The sequence below is a fragment of the Solanum pennellii genome, chromosome 12 (genome assembly GCF_001406875.1).
Source record: "Solanum pennellii chromosome 12, SPENNV200".
Classification (NCBI taxonomy): Eukaryota; Viridiplantae; Streptophyta; class Magnoliopsida; order Solanales; family Solanaceae; genus Solanum; species Solanum pennellii.
In genome coordinates this window covers 12067657-12079803 of record NC_028648.1, presented here as the reverse complement: position 1 = coordinate 12079803, position 12147 = coordinate 12067657, and positions in this window count along the sequence as shown.

Below are 12147 nucleotides of genomic sequence, written 5' to 3'. Positions count from 1 at the left end.
AAAGCATAAAAGAGCTAGAAATTAAATAAAACAAGGCTAAGAAAAAAATTTACCTGGTTCTGGGCAGCGAACCGGAACTACGAGTTTGAAGGAGACGACTCCACCTCCTCAACTCAAAAAACCACAAAACACTTCAAAATTTTTGAACTATGGGAACCAAGAATTCTCAAAATTTATGAGTATTCTTTGTCTTCCCTCCCCCTTAAAATATTGAATGAAGTGGGTTTATATAGAGACCCAAAAATCCTCAAAAGGGATAAAATACCGATGTGGGACTATTGAGAATTGATAATTGTTTGAGAAATGATGTGGGAAAGGCAGATTTTTTTAATTTTTATTTTATAGATAAAATCAATTATTTTCATTTGTTTAAGATCTAAGAAGCCTTTAAAATTTAATCAAATCGTTGAGGGTCAAAATTGGGTGTCAACAATTTGCATACAAGGCATTAAATTCCTGTGTCATTTCCATTTGCCATGCAGAATTCAAAATTGCCTCTTCATAAAAAAAGTCCAATATCATGTGAAACATTATTGATCAACTGCTGACTACTAGGACATAGGCTAGTGAAACATAAATGACCAGGGTAAGAAGTGAAAGATGTGAGTGAGTGGTATGTGTCAGAAGTAGATGCTAAAGCATGCAAGTTAGATAGTTTGTAAGTGTAGTCTTTGAGGTAACTTGGGATGTGAATGGGACTATTTGATCTTATAGGTGCAACTGGAGCATCATCAAGGTTTAAGTTGATAGGTATATGTGGAGACATAGAAACTGTAGGTTCAGTAGTTTGTGCATTTAGTAGTGACTTCAACTAACGTGTCATCATTCAACACTTCATTATTAACAACGTCATTTGTTTTATCAGACATGCTAGGCAATGTATCAGAAAGATTTTTAGACAGAATCAAAATCGGAACCAACTGTAGAAATAACAAAGGGAAATACAACTTCATGAGAAAGGACACCTCTGGACACATGAATTCTTTTAGTAGCAAAATCTAGGACTTTGTAGCCTTTTGTATTGAAAGGGTATCCAATGAAAACATGTGGTGTTTATCTTGGTTCAAATTTATCCTAACGAGTTTCAAGTTAGTTGGAAAGTAAAGACATCCAAAACTTCTAAGGTGGGAGTAAGGTTGTTTTCTTTGATATAGTAGTTCATATGGGGACTTGTTTTGTAAGTGTTTAGTAGGTAGCCTTTCAATAAGATATATGGCTGTCAGGACACATTTTCCCCAATACATAATGGGTAATTCCGATCGTAACAGAAGTGTCCTTTCTATTTCAAAGAGATATTTATGTTTCCTTTCAACTAAACCATTTTCTTGTTGTGTATAAGGGCAGAATATTTAGTGTATTATGCATTTTTCTTAAAAAAAAACTAGTTTTTTTAGAACTTGTAAATTCCAGACCATTGTCCAATCTGATGGATTCAATTTGGCATGGAATTGATTTTCTACAAGGGAAATGAAGGATTTTATGGTCTGCAATGGATTACTTTTGCACCTTAGCAATTGTGTCCTAGTTGACCTGCTATAGTCATCCACCATAGTTAAGAAATAGTGATGACCATCATGGGTAGGTGTTTGGCATGGTCCCCATAAGTTAATATGGAGCAGCTCAAATGTTGTATTTGTTGTGGTTGTACTTTCTGGGAAGAGCATCCTAGTCTGTCTAGCCATATGACATATTGTTTAAGTGAAAGGTTGTTTATTGGGAAAATTCTGAGGTACGGTGGAGATAGTTTTTATCTTTAGAAAAGTTCATGCCCCAACTTAGAATGTCATAATTATTCAGTGTCATGATTGTGAGTAAAATTAGTACTAAGAGGGGAATTAACAGCAGGACATGAAATAGGATCAACAACACAAGCTTCTTTATTGATTGTATGAAGATATTTTACATGTTGAGATGGACCTTGAAATTTATTTCCAAGAGAAGTTATGCTACAATAGTTAAAAGAAGAAATAGGTTGACATCTGGCATGAGAAGCAATATCGTCATCTGCAGGTGGGCAATTGTGGAACTTTGGACAGATAAAATACAAACCATTCTTAGCCTTACCAAGTTCCAAAGGGCTCTTCAGAGAAGGGCCCTACATTAAATAAGAAGAGTTGTTAAAGCTGACTATTCCTTTTAAATGAAGAGCTAAACAATGAATTGTTATCAAATTGAACTTGAAACTAGGTATAAACAAAATTTTGTACAAAGTAAGTGTAGAAGTCAAAGAAACATCACCAATTTCAATCACTTTAACTTTGTATCCATTTGGTAAAGTAGTGAGGAAAGGATAGGGTAATGTTCTAAGGTTTGTGAGGATATCTATTGTGTAAGTCATGTAGTGTGATGCTCTTGAATCTATGATCCAAGAACCAAAGATTAATATAATGCATTGACATGAAAAATCACCTATCTCATTTATAGAAGAATAGCAAGCAAGTGTACCTGCTAGGTTCACTGATCCACCTGCCATGCTTCTTGGACAATCAGCTCCAACTTGCATAGTACCTAGTAGATTAAGGAGTTTTTCATACTAAGTTTTCGATAGGTTTAATGGGATTTGTCTTCCCTGCTCAGCATTTTCCTCACATTGGCTGCTATCATCTCAAAGTTGTAGATCCTGAAACTTTTCCTCTTGGAGCTTTTGCGGTGGTTGAATAGCCATGAAGCTTATAGCACTTATCCTTAGTATGTCCAGTTTGTTTGCAGTACTCACAAAACAAATTTGACCTGTTCTCAGTGCTGGAATTTCCCCTAAATGTGTTATTTGAGTTGTTGAAACTGCCTGCATATTTTCTATGAGAGTAGTAGTTGACCTTGAAGTTCTTGGATCCTTCACTGTGCTTTGGTTCTAAAGAAGCATTTAGGAAAGTAGATTCTAGAGACATGATTTAGAGGCCTCACTTCCCTCTGTGTTTCTTCCAGTGACAGTATGGCAAATGCTTGTGGCATAGTTGGTAGAATAGTCATCATGAGATTGTTCCCTCGTATGACAATATACATTTCATTCAAGCCCATAAGAAAATGTATGAGTCTTTGATCTTGTTCAACCTTATGAATTTTGATTTTTCCACCACAGATACACACACAAGTGCAATATTCATCTCCTCCCATAACTTCTTCATTTTAGTTTAGTAACCAATAATATCAGAGAACCCTTCACAAGGTCATTAATCTCCTTTTGCACCTGATAAAGTTTGCAACCATTTGTCTGATCATATCTATCCTCCAATTCCACTCAAAGTTCCTTGGCATTGTTAACGTATTACAAGCTATCACACAGATCTGGTGAAAGAGAATTCAGAATCTATGAAGTCGCCATATTATCACAGCTGAATCCAGTTTTACTTTTAACCAATATATCCCTAAGAACAACTCACCTTCAATCGAACACAGTAGGATACAAGGTAGAACATGCATTCTCTGAAGGATGCATGTAAAATGGGCTATTGAAATCCAATTGAATTGGAGTGTATGAACTTGTTGTCTCGGCTGGAACGTCACCCATGAAAGAAGATGGGAGTATGATCGAAATAGTTAGAATTGGAAACAGAGGAAATTAGGCGATGATGAACCAGAAATCAACGAATCAGGAGAAAATGGATAGGAAAGAAAAAGAAATAGAAATAAATCGCGGAAGAAATAGAAATCACTCGCAAAAGCTTACGATGAGAAAGAAGAAACAAGAGACATCTCCTTGCTCTGATACCATGACAAAAGCAGGAACTCAAGTTACATTACCTTCCTCCATCAATGGAGGTTTGAGCTTCTACCAACAATCAGAGATGAGATAAAAAATATTATTGAGAATGTAAAAATCTGGTAGTAATCAATACAATGTATGTGTATATATACACATTGATAAAACCTACCAATTCTAAAAAACTCAACTAACTATGAAATAAGAAACCTTGTGATTTCTAACTAAAGAAACGAGAGCAAAGATGGGAAAATTGTATATCGTATTACTGATCATATGGCTGCTATATAAAGAATCTATACAAGACCTAGAAAAGATAAAAATTACTAACAGATTCATGAGGATAAGGAAGTACGAGAACAGAATTATACAAAAGTTAGGAGTCTCATCCGTTATAACGCCCCGACAAGTTGGTGGTGTCAACAACACCCAACTTGGAGAAATGCTTGACAAAAGTTGCTCTTGAAAGTGGGTTGGTAAGTATATTTCCACTTGATCAGCCGACTGAAGGTGTGGAACTGCAATATGTTTGTTTTGAACTTGTTCAAGAAGAAAGTGAAAATCAATAGCAATATGCTTCATCAGACTATGGAACTCTGGGTTGGAGCAAATGTTTGTGGTGCTGATATTGTCACAAAATATATGAGGAGTGGTGGAAATATGACACCGAAGTTCATGGAGTAAATTTGTTAGCCAATTTGTTTCAGAAACAATAGCTGCAACAGCCCGATATTCTGCTTCTGTGGAGGAGCGGGAGTCAAATCTTTGCTTTTTAGAGGACCAGGATACCGGAGAATTGACAAGGTAAACAACATAACCTGTTGTATTGGTTCGATCGAGAGGATCTCCAGCCCAATCAGAATCTGAGTAGTCTAGAAGACGTTGATCATGTTCTTTGGCAATTCGAAGACCAAATGAAGATGTTTGGTGAAGATACCAAAGGATACGCTTCATGGCTGTCCAATGTGATGATAAGGGCTGGTGCATGGACTGTGAGAGTTTTCTAATTGCAAATGCTATGTCCGTACGTGTAAAATAAAGGTAATGAACTTTACCAATTATCCTCCTATAAAAAGATCCATCAACTAGAGAATCTTCGACAGACTCCAGGAAAGCAACAGTAAAAGCCATTGGCGTTTGAACACTCTTGCAATTGTGCATATTAACTTCCTGCAAAAGATCTATAATGTATATTTGTTGACATAACAAAAGATCACCAGGATAAGGTAATACTTGAACACCAAGAAAATAATGATGTAGTCCAAGATCCTTCAATGAGAACTGGGTTGCAAGATTACCAACGATGTTGGAACACCACGAATCTGGTTACCCATGACAATTATGTCATCAACTTATACCAAAATATAAACAATCAACTCAAAATTATGCAAGATGAACCATGAAGAATCAGATTGGGATTTAACAAATCCCAAAGTAACTAAGTAATTTTTGAGTTCAGTGTACAAGGCCCTCGGAGCCTGTTTGAAGCCGTATATAGCCATGTGCAGCTTGCAACCATTTGTGGATGCGCAGAAGCTTCAAAACCAGGTGGTTGACACATATAGACTTCTTCATCAAGACGGCTTTGTAGGAAGGCATTATTGATATCAAGTTGTTGAATAGGCTAGATTTAATTTGTTGTGTTCCAATCGCAAGAACGAGTCGAACAGTTACAGGCTTTACCACAGGACTAAAAGTACATTGAAAATCAAGTCCATGTCTTTGTGTGAACCCTTTAGCAACCATACGAGCTTTGTACGTGTCAACAAAACCATTAGGATTATTATATTTAAGCCGGAAGAGCCACTTACAATAAACCACATTTTTAAAAGGATCACATGGTATCAACTTCCATGTTCGGTTCCAAACTAAGGCATCAAATTTATTTCTCATAGATTCACACCACTGTAGGACTTATTGAGCTTGCTTAAAGGTTCTAGGTAGGTAGGAAGTGGTTTGAACAACTGTATCTAATTGTTTAGGCTTAAGGCTATTGGTCTTATACCGAGTAATTATGTGATGAGTAGGCGTCAGTGTAGAGGTAGAGGCTACAGGGGAAGGTTGTGTGGCCATGGGAGGTGGGATAAGTTATGAGGGGTTGGACTAATGGGTTCTGGATCAAAGGACCAGTGGACTTATTTCGGTGTTGGTAAGTGATAATTGTGGATTGTGGCTGAGCATTTAACTGAGAGAAGTATGAACTGGTGAGGTAGAAACAGTTGGTTGTGGTGAATCGTGGCTGGAAATAGGATTTTGGATGGTGCAGGTATCAGGCAACAGAGGCATTGGAAAAGAAGAAGAAGTATCATAGAAGGGAGAAATAGAAGTACCTGAGATAGTGGCACCTGTTGAGGCAGAGGAGTTGGGTGAATGTGTGTCCACGGGCTGCTGCACAATCTGTGAAGTAAGCTCATAAAAATCGTATGAGTTTCGAGTATTATCCTGTCGTTGTTGGCCAGATGAACAGATTTCCCATGAGACATTTTAATTTCGTGTTCTTTTGAAATGAGAAAGATATTGTCAAATGGGAAATGATTTTCCAAAATAAGACGTCACTAGATAGATATATTTTTGAAGTTAAAGGATCAAAACATTGATCACTATATTGTTAATTCGAATATCCTAAATAAATACATGGTGTCGAACGGGGCTTTACTTTGTTTTTGGCATATGATGTGAGTCATGGATAACAGAGGCAACCAAATACTTTAATGGAGTCATACTTTATCATCTTTTGAAATAAAATTTCAAATGGACTCTTATGCTGAAGATTGGGTGTAGTTAGCCTATTTATAAGATAGAAAACTTGTTGACAGGCAAAACTTCAGAAGTGTGATGGTAAAGACGCTTGATGCAGCAAGGTTCTAGCAGTTTCAATAATATGACGGTGTCGTCTTTCGACTATAGCAACTCTTTGTGGAGTATATGGGGGTGAAACTATTCTATGCCATGTGTTTTGAGATAGGACTGTAAACTTTAAAATTAGCCACCACCATCTATGTAAAAAGATTGAATTTTTGTGTTAAAACTCCGTTCAAGCAATGGATGCAAATTTTGAAAAACTTTCAGAGTTCCATTTTTTTTAATTTTAAAGTAAACAGCCACATGTATTTTGAAAATTGATCAACAAATAGCACATAATATCTTTTTTATCAATTGACAAAATAGGAGATGGACCCTATAAATCGCTAGAAAGGATTTGTATGGGCTTATTACTTTGCAATGAATTTTTGAGAAAGTTTTATTAGAATAACAAGAATTACAAGTGGAACTAGCTATAGGATCTAAAATAGGAAGGAAGAATTTATTCAAGCTAGTATCCAAAACGCGACGATTAGGATTACCAAAACGTCGATGCCACAGGTGAACTGGAACAGCCACATTGCATTAAGGAGAACGATTTGCACAGACCAGGGGCCACTCATACAACCCATCTTTATTCTGCCCACGAACTAGAGGTGCCCCTGTATTCAGATCCTTCACAAGATAGAGGAAAAAATTCAATAGAGGAATGATTATCACGACAAAACTGAGAAATAGAAATAATATTAGTCTTTATGAGAGGGGAGCATAAGGTATTGAAAAGTTTGAAATGATGATTTGATGCACTTATGTTTGCGTTACCAGTTTGGGATATTAGAATGGTGTGACCATTGCCCATAGTGATCTCTTCGGTGTCGTGGTAGTCATGTACAAAGTCTAGGCTTTGAGCATCAGAAGCAATATGATGAGTGGCATGATGCAAGGGGTCCGTTGAGGAGGAAACCGAGCAACAAAGTTTGCCCGAGATTGCAGATGGTTATGGGATTGAGATCTGCAGACCCTAGAAGAATGACCTACGCAATCACATAATTGACAATGAAGATTCTTGTCAAAGGGCTGCTGCTGATTGTTTCTTTGTGGGCGACATGGTTGTGCCTACCATTGCTGATTATTGGGAGGAGTGTTCGCACATGGACGACGACTGTGGGATTAATTATTGTTACCCTGGCGAGGAGGAGTTTAGCTGGAATTTTGTGCTACAGTAGGAGTGATATTAGTTGATAGCATCTTCTTGTCATCCTCATACTTTAAGAAAAGCTCGTGATCTAAAATATTTTCGTAAAGCTCTTCATAGGAAATTGTCGAATCTCGAGCACGAATGGTAGCAAAGAGTTGTGAGAATTCAGATCCAAGTCCACTGAGAATTTTAAAAATGAGTTACGGATATACAGGCACACGAGAAGTTGAAAGTTCATCACAAAGTAATTGAATTTGATGGAGATAATTTGCGACTGAACGAGAGTCTTTAGTGAGGCGAGCTAGTCCGTCTCGCAAGCTGAAAGTTCTTGTTTGAGATTTGTTCACAACTTTGGTTGAGATTGCAACAGAAATGGTGGCGCGCGGCAAGATAGCATTTTGAATAACTGATCTTGGCGGTACCCAAGATAGAACTCAGGGTTAGCAACATCTTGATTGTTTTGTGAGATGGTGCGAGTGGGGGCAGGGATGGAGCCATCGAGATGCCCATAGAGATTGTGACCACGCATAAGCATAGAAACTTGAGCTTTCCAGAGGGAGAAATTATGTCTGCCAGTTAATTTTATGTGCAGATGGGCCATAGGATTGAATTGCACAATCGTGATGGCGTTATTGACTCCATCAACATTGGTCACACAAGTTGTGGGGGCCATTCCGACGACTTAGCAGAAAAAAATAGATCAACTCGTGGGAGTTTAGAAGCGCTTTGATACCATAAAGAAACGAGAGCAAAGATGGGAAAATTGTAGATCGTGTTATTGATCATATGACTGCTATATAAAGAATCTATACAAGACCTAGAAAAGATAAAGACTATTAAGAGATTCTTGAGGATAAGGAAGTACGAAAATAGAATTCTACAAAAGTAAGGGAGTCTCATCCGTTATTACTAACTAACTAACTTTGTGAATGCACAATGCACACTAAACTAACTAATAACTAATCCAATTCTCATCATCCTTTGTTATATATTTTCCTTTATCATGTAATCATGTTGTCTCCATTATTTTTATATGGATTTATTATGCTCCATGTTTTATTTATCTTTATTTGAACTATCTAAATTAATAAATATTTCAACTACTAAAGAATTTTGTTGAACTTGAATTTTTATGCTGATACAATTAAGAAATGATTCTAACATTTCATAGTGATGATGCGTAAGTGAAGCAACACATATTAAATTGTTTCAAGTGGTAACAATTTTCAGGTAACACATCATTGTTCATTACATGCAGTAAATTTTTTTTTTGTTATGTAAGTTGATATGTTCTTAATAAAATTGTGGTTTGATTTGTAGATAAAAATGATTTTATAGAAGTTGATATGGTACAATTAATTTGATTCTAAAAAAATTATTTTGCACAGGGACAATAAAAAGACTAGCTTTTTCACTGCATTCATGACAATCAATGGAATATCCTAAAAGGCAAAAAGACTTCTAGCTTTAAATTAAAGTATTTTATTTGCATGTGTCTTCAAAAAGAATAGGAAAACATGAGATTTTTCTTTTCAACATGTGTGTTCAAAAAGAATTGGAGAACATCTTATTGCTATTTTCAACATGTGCCTTCAAAAAGAATTGGGAAGCATTTTGTTTCTCTCTTCAACAAGTGTCTTCGAAAAGAATTGAGAAACATTGCATTTCTCTCTTCAATTTCTCTTTCTTTTTTTTTTTTTAAAATAAAAGCTTATTAATCATGATGTGCAAAAAGTTATAATTTGAGCTTGACATCCCAAACTTTGTACATGATCATAGCTTGAAACTTGTTAGAACAAATGAACAAGAATGATAAAATTACAAGGAATACAAAATAAAACTTGCTTGGCTTAGAGGCACGTTAATACGTTTCTTGAAGATAGTTGGAGTCTCTCCCACGAGCAATCGGAAGAATAAATAACAACTCTATCTTCGGGATTCAACTAATCCACAAAACAAGTAGCATTCAAAAATGTTGCTCTTCTATTCTTGAGTTGGTGATTTCACCTTTTGATTAATGTCTCACAAGTGTTTTCAAGGGAAAGTACTTTTGTTTGAATGCTTATCTTTTTCAACCAAAAGAAACTCAAATTATAGGATAAAAAGTTTGTAAGAAAAAGATTTTTAATTAATAGAATTTATTAGGTTCATGAATTGAAAACAAAAAATTATCTTTCAAAAACCCATAACGTAGAATTAAAAAAGAAAACTTCTTGCAAATGTTTATAACAAAGAAATTAAATAAATGAATGTTACAACTCACATTTATGTATTTATTATTTCAAAACGGATGAATTTGTTTCAAAATTAATTGAAACACTAACTCTTACAATCCCCCACTTGTTTCAAGAAATTTTATCTTTGAAAAATCCAAAAAAATATTTTGAGACATTAATCTAGCAACATGCATCAATAATGGTGTCTATTGGACTTGAAACATTAGCTAGTGAAGGTTTTTCTAAATCATTGACTACTTAGTGAATAAATCTTGAACTAAGTGCATCATTGAATGAAGTTAGAAAAATACTCCACGCATATCACTATGTTCCGGTGAAAATCGAAATCCTTTGACACCTTACGACCATGTGTCCTAAATTCTTTTTAGCCAAGTGCTTTAAGATTTCCAGTTAAAATCTTATTGAAGCGGCCTTCACTTCGCACTTAGTGCGGTGAATTCATCAAGAGTAACTTTGTATACTCCGACCAAATAGTCTATGAACTTCATTAAGAGAAATTAATCTCATCCTCCTTTACACAAAGTATCGGTAAATCTATCAAGCGTATTCCTACACACTCCAATCGAAATCGATATATAGACTTATTAAGAGAATATAATCTCATCCTTCTCTTCAGTAGGAATATCGAGAAAAAAAAATTTATCAAGAGTTTTCTTACTAACTCCAACCGAGATCGGTCTTATAAATTTATGAAGAGAAAGGAATCTCAATCATGCACATTTTCTTATTTCATTTTATTTTGAAAATGAGAATTTTATTGATGTGCTTCATAATTGTAACTTTACTTGTTTTTCCATTTGAACCCAAGATTACATCATTAGGTAGGGTTACTATTAAAGTACAATAAATTTACAACAGGCTTTATTGCCATCCCATTACAAGTTTCCACCACTAACTCTTTGCCTAACCCTTTAGACAAAGGATCCGCTAAATTAAATCTGGACTTCACATATTGAAGCGATATCATGCCTTCCTCCAATAATCTCCTGACATGATTATGTTTGACACGAACTTGTCTCGACTTGCCATTATAGCAGTCACTTGAAGCCCGAAATATTGCAGCTTGATTATCACAATAGATAGTTAAAGGTGGTATTGGCTTACTCCATAAAGGAATATCTATCAGCATTGATCGCAACCAATCAGCTTCTTCTCCAGCAGAAGACAGTAGCTATAAATTCTGACTCCATGGTTGAATGAGTAATACATGTCTGCTTCTTTGATTTCCAAGAGATCGCTGCTCCAGCCAAAGTGAAAATCCAAGCAGTAATAGATTTAGAGTCATTCGAATCAGAATTCCAAGTAGCATCACTATAGCCTTCAAGAACAATGGGAAATGTAGAATAATGCAGACCAACATTAATTGTACCCATCAGGTATCTTAAAACACGAATTAAGGCATTCCAATGTTCAACTCCGAGATTACTAGTAAACTTGCTCAAAGTTCCTACTACGTAACCAATATCCGGCCTGGTACAATGCATGGCATACATAAGACTCTTAACAATCTGAGAATATGTCAGCTTGTCGAGAACATCACTAGAGTTCCGCATTAGTTTGATGCTAGGATCAAATGGTGTAGGACCAGGTTTGTCATCAAAGTGACCAAACCTCTTTAGAACTTTCTCAATATAACTTGGTTGAGTAAGAGTCAAGCCATTCGCTGATCTTATAATTTTAATACCCAGAATTACATCAACTTCTCCAAGATCTTTCATTTCAAATTGAGAAGCTATAAAAAATTTTGTTTCTTTGACTCTTTCAATATCAGTTCCAAAGATTAACATATCATCTACATAAAGACATATTATAACACCATATTTTTCTTGAAATTTGCTAAATATACAAATATCACCACCATTGATTGAGTAGCCATTAGAAATCATTACTCTTCTAAATTTCTCATTCCATTGTTTTGGAGCTTGTTTTAATCCATAAAGATATTTAAGAAGCTTACAAACTTTGTGTTCTTGACAAAGAACGACAAATCCTTCTGGTTGTTTCATGTAAACCTCTTCATCTATATCTCCATTCAGAAATGCAGTCTTCACATCCGTTTGATGTATTACCAGACTATGAATTGTGGCTAAAGCAATCAAGAGACGAATGGAAGTCATTCGAGCTACAGGTGCAAATGTATCAAAATAATCAATATCTTTCAATTGAGTAAAACCTTTTGCCACCAAACGAGCTTTGTACTTATCTAAGGT